This window comes from Prionailurus viverrinus, chromosome F2 (assembly GCF_022837055.1).
Source record: "Prionailurus viverrinus isolate Anna chromosome F2, UM_Priviv_1.0, whole genome shotgun sequence".
NCBI classification, from domain to species: domain Eukaryota; kingdom Metazoa; phylum Chordata; class Mammalia; order Carnivora; family Felidae; genus Prionailurus; species Prionailurus viverrinus.
The window spans coordinates 112010-125602 of NC_062578.1; the positions used below are offsets into that span (position 1 = coordinate 112010).

The window sequence follows — 13593 nt, forward strand, 5'->3', positions numbered from 1 at the left end:
TCACCCAAGCAGGACAAATTGCTGCTGGCGAAAAAGTCCTAGGACACTGTTTATCACGAGGTTTGGCACAGCCAGTGGTTAATGTCCCCCTGACCAAGGTGACAGTTGCCCAGAGGCAACCACTCACCGCTGTCCCCATCAGGGAAAGTAACAGGATCATCGAAAATGTAGCCTGTCCTATTCACAACAGAAGTTGATTGGAAAGACCCTAAGAAAGCACTTGTGTTCCTCAAGGAAAGACAGGACGCTCACCTCAGCAACAGCCTGGCGACTCATGACAGGAAGGGACCGCTGCTTTTCCTACTTAGGGACACCTAGAAGGACACAGAATACGTGTCAGTACCTTGTTGGTGCTGCTCAAGAATAACTCAGGGACTGTTCCGTGAAATGAATATGGGCCAGAGCATATGGAGGCTTTGGTTACCTGCATGGACTGACTGTTACTGCTGAGCCACGCTCAGCAGTATTCCTTGAAATATGCAGTAGTATGAGGAAATTTTTGAGAATATAGACATTGGTTATTCGGCAGTGTCACTGGCGCATATCTCCTGGGGAAGGACACATCTCTCGCGGTCTCTCCTCTCTCCCTGTCTCTCTAATGAATGTGTGTGTCCCTTTCTCTTAGTGTGTTTCCCTGTCTCCTTCCCTGTCCCTCAGTTTCTGTCTCTCTCAAACATACACACACACACACACACACACACACACACAAAAGCACAGTGAATACATTGTCTTCCTCACACTGTAAACATGGACATAGGTTTTCCCCTGGGAAATCTGTCGTTTCTCCATACCCTCAAGCCTCTTTCCTGCAAGGAAGCTGGAGTCAGGGTAGCTCTCTAGACTGATGCCAGCAGGAATATCCCAACTTCCTGACCATTTAGATTATTTCATCAGCGGGGGACTGAACCCAAAAAACATACCATATTCCATTGCTCCCGTGGCGACCTGAATGTAGAGAAGAGAAACCCCATCAGGGTCAGATCATGATGAACACGCATTGCACCGGTCTTTGGTTCTCCTCTTGACTTTCGGGAACCAGATGCACACGGTGCTCGAGTCAAAGGTCCCCAAAAGCAAATGAATAGGATGCCTATCAGGAGTTGTTTTTTCCTGGGGATGTGTCTCTCAAGACCACTTAGGATGCCGACAACAAAATTCTTCACCCAAGCAGGACAAATTGCTGCTGGCGAAAAAGTCCTAGGACACTGTTTATCACGAGGTTTGGCACAGCCAGTGGTTAATGTCCCCCTGACCAAGGTGACAGTTGCCCAGAGGCAACCACTCACCGCTGTCCCCATCAGGGAAAGTAACAGGATCATCGAAAATGTAGCCTGTCCTATTCACAACAGAAGTTGATTGGAAAGACCCTAAGAAAGCACTTGTGTTCCTCAAGGAAAGACAGGACGCTCACCTCAGCAACAGCCTGGCGACTCATGACAGGAAGGGACCGCTGCTTTTCCTACTTAGGGACACCTAGAAGGACACAGAATACGTGTCAGTACCTTGTTGGTGCTGCTCAAGAATAACTCAGGGACTGTTCCGTGAAATGAATATGGGCCAGAGCATATGGAGGCTTTGGTTACCTGCATGGACTGACTGTTACTGCTGAGCCACGCTCAGCAGTATTCCTTGAAATATGCAGTAGTATGAGGAAATTTTTGAGAATATAGACATTGGTTATTCGGCAGTGTCACTGGCGCATATCTCCTGGGGAAGGACACATCTCTCGCGGTCTCTCCTCTCTCCCTGTCTCTCTAATGAATGTGTGTGTCCCTTTCTCTTAGTGTGTTTCCCTGTCTCCTTCCCTGTCCCTCAGTTTCTGTCTCTCTCAAACATACACACACACACACACACACACACACACACAAAAGCACAGTGAATACATTGTCTTCCTCACACTGTAAACATGGACATAGGTTTTCCCCTGGGAAATCTGTCGTTTCTCCATACCCTCAAGCCTCTTTCCTGCAAGGAAGCTGGAGTCAGGGTAGCTCTCTAGACTGATGCCAGCAGGAATATCCCAACTTCCTGACCATTTAGATTATTTCATCAGCGGGGGACTGAACCCAAAAAACATACCATATTCCATTGCTCCCGTGGCGACCTGAATGTAGAGAAGAGAAACCCCATCAGGGTCAGATCATGATGAACACGCATTGCACCGGTCTTTGGTTCTCCTCTTGACTTTCGGGAACCAGATGCACACGGTGCTCGAGTCAAAGGTCCCCAAAAGCAAATGAATAGGATGCCTATCAGGAGTTGTTTTTTCCTGGGGATGTGTCTCTCAAGACCACTTAGGATGCCGACAACAAAATTCTTCACCCAAGCAGGACAAATTGCTGCTGGCGAAAAAGTCCTAGGACACTGTTTATTACGAGGTTTGGCACAGCCAGTGGTTAATGTCCCCCTGACCAAGGTGACAGTTGCCCAGAGGCAACCACTCACCGCTGTCCCCATCAGGGAAAGTAACAGGATCATCGAAAATGTAGCCTGTCCTATTCACAACAGAAGTTGATTGGAAAGACCCTAAGAAAGCACTTGTGTTCCTCAAGGAAAGACAGGACGCTCACCTCAGCAACAGCCTGGCGACTCATGACAGGAAGGGACCGCTGCTTTTCCTACTTAGGGACACCTAGAAGGACACAGAATACGTGTCAGTACCTTGTTGGTGCTGCTCAAGAATAACTCAGGGACTGTTCCGTGAAATGAATATGGGCCAGAGCATATGGAGGCTTTGGTTACCTGCATGGACTGACTGTTACTGCTGAGCCACGCTCAGCAGTATTCCTTGAAATATGCAGTAGTATGAGGAAATTTTTGAGAATATAGACATTGGTTATTCGGCAGTGTCACTGGCGCATATCTCCTGGGGAAGGACACATCTCTCGCGGTCTCTCCTCTCTCCCTGTCTCTCTAATGAATGTGTGTGTCCCTTTCTCTTAGTGTGTTTCCCTGTCTCCTTCCCTGTCCCTCAGTTTCTGTCTCTCTCAAACATACAGACACACACACACACACACACACACACACACACACACACACACACACAAAAGCACAGTGAATACATTGTCTTCCTCACACTGTAAACATGGACATAGGTTTTCCCCTGGGAAATCTGTCGTTTCTCCATACCCTCAAGCCTCTTTCCTGCAAGGAAGCTGGAGTCAGGGTAGCTCTCTAGACTGATGCCAGCAGGAATATCCCAACTTCCTGACCATTTAGATTATTTCATCAGCGGGGGACTGAACCCAAAAAACATACCATATTCCATTGCTCCCGTGGCGACCTGAATGTAGAGAAGAGAAACCCCATCAGGGTCAGATCATGATGAACACGCATTGCACCGGTCTTTGGTTCTCCTCTTGACTTTCGGGAACCAGATGCACACGGTGCTCGAGTCAAAGGTCCCCAAAAGCAAATGAATAGGATGCCTATCAGGAGTTGTTTTTTCCTGGGGATGTGTCTCTCAAGACCACTTAGGATGCCGACAACAAAATTCTTCACCCAAGCAGGACAAATTGCTGCTGGCGAAAAAGTCCTAGGACACTGTTTATCACGAGGTTTGGCACAGCCAGTGGTTAATGTCCCCCTGACCAAGGTGACAGTTGCCCAGAGGCAACCACTCACCGCTGTCCCCATCAGGGAAAGTAACAGGATCATCGAAAATGTAGCCTGTCCTATTCACAACAGAAGTTGATTGGAAAGACCCTAAGAAAGCACTTGTGTTCCTCAAGGAAAGACAGGACGCTCACCTCAGCAACAGCCTGGCGACTCATGACAGGAAGGGACCGCTGCTTTTCCTACTTAGGGACACCTAGAAGGACACAGAATACGTGTCAGTACCTTGTTGGTGCTGCTCAAGAATAACTCAGGGACTGTTCCTTGCTATGAACATGGGCCAGAGCATATGGAGGCTCTCTCTGCCCCTGCCCCCGCTTGCACTCTGCCTCTGAAGATAAAATAAAGACATAAAACATTAAAATAAATAGATAAACGTCTTATTTATTGTGTGTGTGAGAGACAGAGAGAGAGAGGGGAGAAGGGGAGAAGGAGAGGGGGAGAGAGAATCCCCGGTAGGCTCCATGCGCCAGCGCAGAGCCCAACGTGGGGCGTGAGCTCACACACCATGAGATCATGACCTGAGCTGGAATCAAGTCGGACGCTTACCTGACTCAGCCACCCAGGTGCCCCAACACCACCCTCTCCTTAACAGGAGTCATTTATCTGGCATCATTTTGGCCAGTCTTAAGGGAGAACAAGAGGGCAGCCGAGTTCTATGCCCCATCCACAGACATTATCCTGAATCTCCTCCTCCAAACACCCACACCATACTCGCTGCCCGGCAGCCTGACCCTCTGTGTTCCCCATGAGCCTGCAGAACTTCTCACCGGCTCCCTCTGCTTTATCCCAAGTGGGGTGTGGCGGAGGGGGGTCCTCTCCAAGCCTCACAAATACAGGATGCAAATCCACCTCAACGACATGTGGAGATGGACAGCCAACATTTACTGAGCACTCAGTTTATACCAAGCCTGTCTCAGCTTTACCCACACCGTCTCAAGTTAGCCACTCATGCCTGCAGCCCCATGACGGAGCACTGCTGCCCCGGGTCATGAACGTTTTCCATGTTTTCCTGTACCTGAAGTGTGTATGTATCTTACAGCAGGTGGCATCTCACCATCGTGACACAGTGGTCATTGCCTGACCTCCTGCAAACTCGGTCCTAGCAGTTCCTATGTTGTTACTTCACATGCGGAGAACAGGTGCTATTTTAAGCGTCTTCAGAAAGATTAGACTGTGAGTCATCTTCGACTTAAAAGGTTTTTGTGTATGCAGAAACACGGGCAGCAGAGAAGTAGAGCACTGATTTGATATTGGCAAAGAAGACACATTATTCACCACTACAGCCATGCCCACAATTCCAGATGGCCTTGCAGAGCAACAACCAAGGACATGCACTTGTGAGAAACACTGGGCCTCCTACACTCCTGATCAGAGGTCAGCAAGCTTTTTGTATAAAGGGTCAGACGGGGAGTAATTTTGGTTCTGTGAGACATACAGACTCAGGTGCGACCACTCAACTCTGTCGTTACAGCGTGAAAGCAGCCATACACGATAGGTAATGGGCATGGCTCTGTTACAATAAAACTTTATTTGCAAAAACAGGTGGAGCGCTGCATTGGGCCCATGGGTTATAGTGTATTGACCCCTTCTTTGGATGAACAGTAAACAGTATTTGGGGGTGCTTCGGTGGCTCAGTTAAGTGTCTGACGCTTGATTTCGGCTCAGGTCACGATCCCAGGATCATGGGATCAAGCCACACATTGGGCTCTGTGCTGGGCACGGAGCCTCCTTGGGATTCTCTCTCTCTCTCCCCCCACCCCCACCTCTGTGCAAGTGCAAATGTTCTCTCTCTCTCACAAAGAAAAAAAAAACAGTATTTACTAGAAAAATACAAGCAGTGATGACTCTAAGTCAAAAGTAATATAGAAAATTAAACCCTGAAATGTGAAGAAATTCTAGGACTGCCTTAACTAATGAATGTCAGTTATAAGTTCCCTTATGCATAGTTAAAAAAGCAATGTATGATTTAAAAAAACCCTTTTACTTTTTTTTTAAGTTTATTTATTTACTTCGAGAGAGAGAGAGTGAGCTGGGAGGGGGCAGAGAGAGAGAGGGAGAGACAGAATCCAAAGCAGGCTCCACACTGCCAGCCTAGAGCCTGATGCAGGGCTCAATACCACAGACCACAAGATCATGACCTGAGCCAAAATCCAGAGTCGGACACTCAACCAACTGAGTCACCCAGGCACCCCTAAAAAAAAAACAACTCCTTTTATCCAAATCAAAGAGCTCAAAGAGCTCTTTCAAAAAGTTTCAAATAAAATTTCCAAGTAATGAGAAAAATTTTCTAGAATTTAGTATCATTTTTTTACTTCCTGATGGTTATGTTTAAAAATGGAGCATCTTAAATCCATAGCTTCTTAGATCTGAGGAGATAGGATCTTGTACCCATTGTGATGTGGACATTAAGGCTCACAGGGAAAAGTGACTCACTCGGGGTCACCTCATGATCACAACTGCGACCACAGAGCTAGAGCAACTGGCAGCTTCCTCTGCCTCCTCCCAGCTGAGCCCAAACACCACACTGATCCACACAGTCTCAGGAAGGGAAAGGCAGAGGGGTATCTACTCCATGAGGGTAGGGGTTTCGTGTGCCTGGCTCACCACCCATCTCTGGGGCTTGCACCAGCCAGGCCTAGAGGTGATTGATAAATGATTCAACTCCCACCTCAGGCAGCCTGAATTCAAAGCATGACTCTGCCACTTACTCCCCCCTGTGCACATCTCAGCGTTATCATCTTGGATGATACTACTTGCATCAAATAGTTGCTGGGAGGTTAAATGAGTTAATATAGTTAAAAGCACTTATCATGGTGCTTGACACAAAGAAAGCACTCCATAAATATCAACTGTGAAGGGGGCGCTGGGGTGGTTCAGTTGGTTGAGCATCTGACTTCAGCTCAGGTTGAGATCTCACAACTCGTGAGTTCGACTCCGCATTGGGCTCTCTGCTGTCAGGGTGAAGCTCACTTTGGATCCTTTGTCCCCCTCTTTATGCCCCTCCCCATGCATGTTCTCTCAGAAAAATAAACATTTAAAAAATATATCAGCCATGAAGATACTTATCCTGATATCCCAAACATCCAGCACAAGGAAAGTTCAGTATAAGTACTTGCTGAATGAGTGAGTGATAACAAAAGAGAATGGATGGATGGACAGCTAGGTCGACAGGTGGGTGGAGAGATGGACTGGAAAATAAATGGATAATTAAATAGATGGATGGACAAATGGATGGATGCAGGTAAAGATGGGTGGATGGATGGATGGGTAGATGGAAGTAAACATGGGTAGGAAGATGGATGATGGGTGGATAGATGGATGGATGGACAGATGGGTAGATGGATGGGTAGATGGATGGATGGAAGTAAACATGGGTGGGTGGATGGATGGGTGGATAGATGTAAAGATGAGTGGATGGATGGATGGATGATGTAAAAAAGGATGGATGAATGGATGGGTGGGTGGATGGAAGTAAACATGGGTAGGAAGATGGATGGATGGATGGGTGGGTGAATGGATGAATGGATGGATGGATAGATGGATGGATGGATGGAAGTAAACATGGGTAGGAAGATGGATGGATGGGTAGACGGATGGATGGATATAAAGATGGATGGACGGATGGATGGATGGATGGATGGATGGATGAAAACCTGGGTAGGAAGATGGATGGATGGGTAGACGGATGGGTGGATGGATGGGTGAATGGATAGATGGATGGATGGGTGGATGGATGGATGGATGGATGGATGGATGGATGGATGGGTAGAAGTAAAGATAGGTAGGTGGGTGAATGGATGGATGGATGGATAGATGAATGGATGGATGGAAGTAAACATGGGTAGGAAGATGGATGGGTGGGTGGGTGGATGGATGGATGGGTGGATAGATGGATGGATGGGTAGTTGGATGAATGGAAGTAAACATGGGTAGGAAGATGGATGATGGGTGGATGGATGGATGGACGGACGGATGGGTAGATGGATGGGTAGATGGATGGATGGAAGTAAACATGGGTAGGAAGATGCATGGATGGGTAGATGGATGGATGGATGGGTGGGTGGATGGATATAAAGATGGATGGATGGATGGATGGATGGATGGCTAGATGGATGGAAGTAAACATGGGTAGAAAGATGGATGGATGGGTGGGTAGATGGATAGATGGATGGATGGATGGGTGGATGGATGGATGGATGGATGGGTGGATGGATGGATGGGTGGGTAGAAGTAAAGATAGGTAGGTGGGTGAATGGATGGATGGATGGATGGATAGATGGATGGATGGATGGAAGTAAACCTGGGTAGGAAGATGGATGGATGGGTAGACGGATGGATGGGTGGGTGGGTGGATGGATATAAAGATGGATGGATGGATGGATGAATGGATGGATGGATGGATGGAAGTAAACATGGGTAGGAAGATGGATGGATGGATGGGTGGATGGATGGATGGGTGGGTGGATGGATGAGTAGATGGATAGATGGATGGATAGGTAGAAGTAAAGATAGGTAGGTGGGTGAATGGACGGGCTGATGGATAGAAGCAATGCTGTCATATGGAGGAATGGGTGGAGAGATGGAGATGTGGACAGATGCATGGATGAATGGATGAACAACCTGGAACCAGAGGGAACTCCTCCTGTATAACTGGAAGCCAGACCCCCTGTGGAAGATCTGGGTCCCAGATATCTCTCACCGGCTGAACCAGAACATTGTTCTTGCCATAGAGGAGCGTGGCCCGGGAGTTCTGGTGCAGGGACTCAACACAGTCACGGGCAGAAAGGGATGGTCGGTCGTCCATGCTGCCACTTGAATGTCTCTTCTGGATCTGGAAGGGTGAGGGGAGGTGGAGGGTGAGGCCTGCGGTGACCCTCAATGTCCCACTCCATTCTCCACCTCCACACCAAGTCTGGCACTCAGCCCAACTCCCTCCCAGGGCCCCAGAGTCCACCCCTACTCACACAGAGGGCTGGACGCTTGGTGGGTGAGTCCTGCCACAGGTGCGAGCTGTGGATGCGGTGCCTCTGGACAAGCTCGTCGGCCGAGGGGTCAGTCCAGAAGTGATCTGCAGTCTTCACCTTGGTGTACTCCAGGGCACGGGGCCCCACTGTGGAGCATACAGGGGCTGGGAATCCATAGCCCTGCAAGTCCACCCTCCTGTCTACCCCCAGATGGGCCACCAACTTCACTGCCTCTCCCCTCCAGCCAGTGAGTATGCCCCAGGGTCCTGCTAAGGAGAGTCCAGCACAAGAGCCTGAGAGCAAGAGCCAGGGAACAGGTTAAGTTTTGATGGAGAAGGCTAGAGGGAAACGAGAGAGGCCCTTAGGAGGTGCACCAGTTAGCCAAGATCAGAGATCCAGATGAAGCTCAGAGCCCTGGACCACTTACCCAACAAAGACGCAAGGATGGGGCCATCCACCGCGTCCATCAGGAGGGCTTCCTTCTCATAGTATTTACTAGCAAGAGAAAAGGACAGGCAGGTCTGGATGGGAACCAGCAGAGGGCGCACAACTGACACTGACCTGATGCTTAAGAGCAGACTGAGTTCAGCCTCCCTCTTGTTACCCAGTTAACGCTGTAAGCCTCAAATGTCCCATCTGTAAAATGGGGGTAATAAAAACATATTATCCTAGGGCCGTCAGAAGGACTTTAGAGGGGCACCTGTGTGGTTCAGTTAAGTGTCTGACTCTTGATCTCAGCTCAGGTCTTGATCTCAGGGTCGTGAGTTCACGCCTCATGTAGAGCTCCATGCTGGGTGTGAAGCTTACTTAAATTAAAAAAAAAAAAAGGGACTTTTGAAAGAGACAACAGAAGCCTGTTTCCGATACTGTGTCTCCCTCTCTCTCTGCCCCTCCCCCGTTCATGCTCTGTCTCTCTCTGTCCCAAAAATAAATAAACGTTGAAAAAAAAAATTAAAAAAAAAAAAAAAAAAGGGGCGCCTGGGTGGCGCAGTTGGTTAGGCGTCCGACTTCAGCCAGGTCACGATCTCGCGGTCTGTGAGTTCGAGCCCCGCGTCGGGCTCTGGGCTGATGGCTCAGAGCCTGGAGCCTGTTTCCGATACTGTGTCTCCCTCTCTCTCTGCCCCTCCCCCGTTCATGCTCTGTCTCTCTCTGTCCCAAAAATAAATAAACGTTGAAAAAAAAAAATTTAAAAAAAAAAAAGAAAGAGACAACAGATGTGGGCACTTAGTACCATGCTTGGCACGTAACTGCTTAATACATGGCTGTGATACAGCCTTAATGAGAGTAACGGGAATAGTAATTAGAAGGCTGCTTCTGGCTGCTTCTATCAGCTTCTATCACATCTTCCATTTTAGGCACCAAGTGGCTTGGGAGCTCAGATGATGTCAGCTCTTCTAATATTATTGAGGCAATAAAAGGCTTTCTAGCTGTGGTGTGTACGGAAAAGCTGTATTAACAGGACATCCTGCGCGGATAACTCTGTGGATGACGCTGGCCTGACGTGCTCGCAAGCGCTCCCTGGCTTCTGGCTCTTCAAAATAACTTGTCATATGGGCAAGACAATGTTAGTGCTGAGTGTTTTCGGGTTTTGCTTCTTTGTTTGAGTTGTTGTGTAGTGCCTTCTAATTCTCTGCCAACTCCTACAAGCTAGGAACCGAATTTTAGAGTTGGAAAGGACCTTGTTCTACCTTCCCAAGGGATGTCAGGCTCAGAGAGGGTAAGTGACTTCTTGGAGGCCACACAGCAGGTGGATGCAAGCTATACCCAGCCGGCTTGGGTGTTCCCATCCTACAGCAGGGGTCGAAGAACACAGGATCTGCAGCGAGGCAGACTGAGTGGGAGCCCAGGTCAGCCAATCCCACTCTCACTGCGTGTCCCTGGGCATGTGACGACTACCCTCTCTGAGCTTTAGTGTCCTCAGCTATAAAACGACAAGAATGACATAACCCACCTGCCCAGGTTGTTGGGAGGATTAAATATTGACCCGATTTTACAGCAACAGCACAGACTCTGACACCAGGGAGTTCTTGCTAAGGGGTGGCAACATCACTGTAATTTGACCCCAGAGGAATCGTCTATCCACCAGGATAGTGGCTGAAGCCGAACGGACATGCTCTGTGCGTTCTCAGCAAGTTTATCCATTTTGGTGTCAGATCTGAAGGCAAAACTTCAAGACACTTTCCACTCTGCCACTCAGTCTCTATGCTGAAAACCAGCACTGTTGCATGATCATAAACCCTGGAAATAGTACCTTAAAAACTAGCAGGTGGGACTGGGGGCAAGATGTGACCATCGAGGGTAGCTCGAGGGAGCTTCTTTGGGGTGGTAGGTTTCATTGGAACAGTTCTGTGTCGTGACTGTGGTGTTGGTTATACAGAAATATAGACTGTATTTATACTAGGAGTATACTACATATACATATGTAATTTTTATTAAATAGTTAAATAATACACATTTAATTAAATAGTACATATATGTATTTATACTGAATTTAACTATGCTAAAATTCCATAGAACTAGACAGAAAAAAATGAGTGTACGTAAAAACTAGTGAAATCCAAATAAAGCATGTAGTTTAGTTAACAGTATTGTACCAGTGTCAATTTCCTGTTTTGGTATTTGTACTATGGTTATGTAGGATGTTATCACTGAGGGCAGGCGAGAACTCTTTGTGCTAATGCTACAACTTCTATGCGAATCAAAAAAATAAAAAGTTTAGACACAAAAAATAAAGAGATAGTTTGGCATTGCTGCTCAAATAAATTACTCATTCCTTCTACCGACTCATTCAGCAGAAAACACAAGGTCATATGCCAAAGGCAATAGCTACAGAGGCCCGCACCCATGCGAGGGCACGGGGCAGAGACGTATCACATTTTACTAGAAGGTGAAGAGATTAATTGGACTCCAGCGCCTGGATTTCTTCCAATTTGTCTCCCGCCTCCTGGCTTTGCACCTGCTGCTCCCTTGGCTGGGAACACTCTTTTCCCTACCCACTTCACCTGGTTAATGCCTACATGCCCTTCGAACTCATGATTAACTGCCATGTCTTCCAGGATTCTTTTCCGGACCACCCAGAGGAAACTAACCACCACCCACCTGACTGGGAATACTCACCACATTTAACCACAATTACTATTTTCCTGTTTTCCCTGCAACGATGTGAGGTTCGTGAGAGGAAGGACTCTGCTCTCTCCTTTCATATATATTTTCCTAGCAAACAGGCAAAGAATAAAAGGTAATCATAATACCCACTGCATGTGAAGATGTGGTTAAACAGGCAATTTCATATACCGAGAGATGAGGAGATTCTCAGATATTTCCCTCATCGTCTTTTCTCTTTCCCACTCCCCCTGTCTATCTCTGTCTCCCCATCTGTCTATGGCTGGAAGGAGTGTTAGCCATGAAGAGTCTCAGGTTATACAAAAGCCCACATTCTTCACTGGCTCCTCTGTGCTCTTAGCATAATATCCAAGCTCTTAACATGACACTTAAGACCAATGTATCTCCAACATCTCGGTTAGTGCCTGGCACATGGTAGGTGCCCAGTAAATAGTTACTGGATGAATGAATGCATGGATAAATGCTTGCCAAGAGTACTCATAGTCTAAAACTTTTACACCAGGTTAATCTGAGCTAGAAGAGAAAATATAAAAAAAAAGTATCATACATTTCCAAAACACTGTGTACTCACTAACTCCCCTTCTCACCTCTTCTCCCGAATGGCAACAATCCCTGTCCCATTTATTAAAAGAGCAGCAGAGACACAGAGAAGCTACATGACTCTTCTAGGACCACAGTCAGCAAGCAGACTGTAGGCTTCATTCATGGGAGGAAAAAGATCCCTAAGATTGCAAGATCCTTGTTCCTCATTCCAAATTTGAAGATCCTATATTAGCAGGAAGCACCTGAATAGTCCCAGGTTCTAAGCTGGGCTCATTTAGAGGCAAACATCCAGAAGGCCTTTATCTAATTGCTTTCAAATCAAGTGCACGTCAACAGGAGAGAAAAGAAAGTTGCTTTGTGCCATAGGGTGCAGTTCCCAAAATGGGGAGAAGGTGGCGCCAGAGCATGCCACGGCAGCTGCTCTTTCTCACTCACCTGTTTTCCACCAGGTAATGCACAATTTTGTCCAGGACCTTCTCAAACAAAGCAGTGCGGATCCACAGGTGCTTGATGGCAAGTGGGGACGGGCTGGGCAGCTTCGGCAGCTTCCGCACATTCTCCTGGAGGCCCAGGATCTGGTTTCGCCTTCAAAACCAGTACAGAAGGAGGAGGAATATTCGCAAAAGGAGATCCAACAGGACCAATGTGCAAACAGCAAAATGCCCAACCTCTCTAGGGAATGAAGGAACGGCGACTAAAACAACAACAAAAGCCCACATTGCTCCTGGCAAGTGGGTGACGTGTTGAAAAAATAACACCCAGTGAGTGTGAAGATACGATAAAACAGACACCTTCATATACTGTTGATGGGCAAGCCAGATTCTCATAGCGATACTTCTCTTCATCTCTCTCTCTCTCATTCCCTCTCTCCCCTTCCCTCTCTCATGAATGAGCGATTGCATGAATGAAATGAATGGCTCTCCCTTACCACCTGGCATGGGTATCTCTAATTCCTCCATGAGAAAGTCATTCCCGATATTACGGAAGGCCCATGGAAATCGCTCCCTTTCGGAAGTTATCAGCAAACACTTGGGAATTTAGCATACGGACTGGAAGGCACCTTGAAGACCAAGTGGCTGAGGAGTCTGATTCCGAAAGGGAGGCGGTGACGCTAAGTCCACAGCCTTGCCCGTGCCACAGTTCTGGCCAGCAGCTCTGGGCTGGCACAGCCTGCAAGGGAGGGAAAGGACCATCTCCCACCTGCTGAGGAGGAGTGATCACCCACGGCACACACAGCATGTGCGCATCTCTCTCCCTTCTCTTGCCCGTCACACACACGGCGAATCAATCCACACATTCTTTCCCGTGAAGCCCAATCACGGCTCCGGAATCTTTCACAACAAGG

General features: G+C 47.7%; 1 protein-coding gene across 8 annotated transcripts in view; it reads right to left on the reverse strand.

Moving 5' to 3' along the window:
* Window positions 1-12822, reverse strand: part of LOC125156392 (ankyrin repeat domain-containing protein 26-like) — a 109921-nt gene extending 97099 nt beyond the window's left edge. For all 8 annotated transcript variants that reach the window (XR_007148578.1, XR_007148576.1, XR_007148580.1 and 5 more), the window contains exons 1-12: window positions 12684-12822; window positions 11700-11795; window positions 9010-9077; window positions 8583-8728; window positions 8318-8449; window positions 3750-3811; window positions 3259-3283; window positions 2571-2632; window positions 2080-2104; window positions 1412-1473; window positions 921-945; window positions 253-314 (exon numbers count right to left, since the gene is read on the reverse strand). The gene's annotated coding sequence lies outside the window, so the exon portion shown is untranslated. The remainder of the gene's footprint in view (window positions 1-252; window positions 315-920; window positions 946-1411; window positions 1474-2079; window positions 2105-2570; window positions 2633-3258; window positions 3284-3749; window positions 3812-8317; window positions 8450-8582; window positions 8729-9009; window positions 9078-11699; window positions 11796-12683) is intronic.
* Between the last annotated feature and the right edge of the window lie 771 nt (window positions 12823-13593).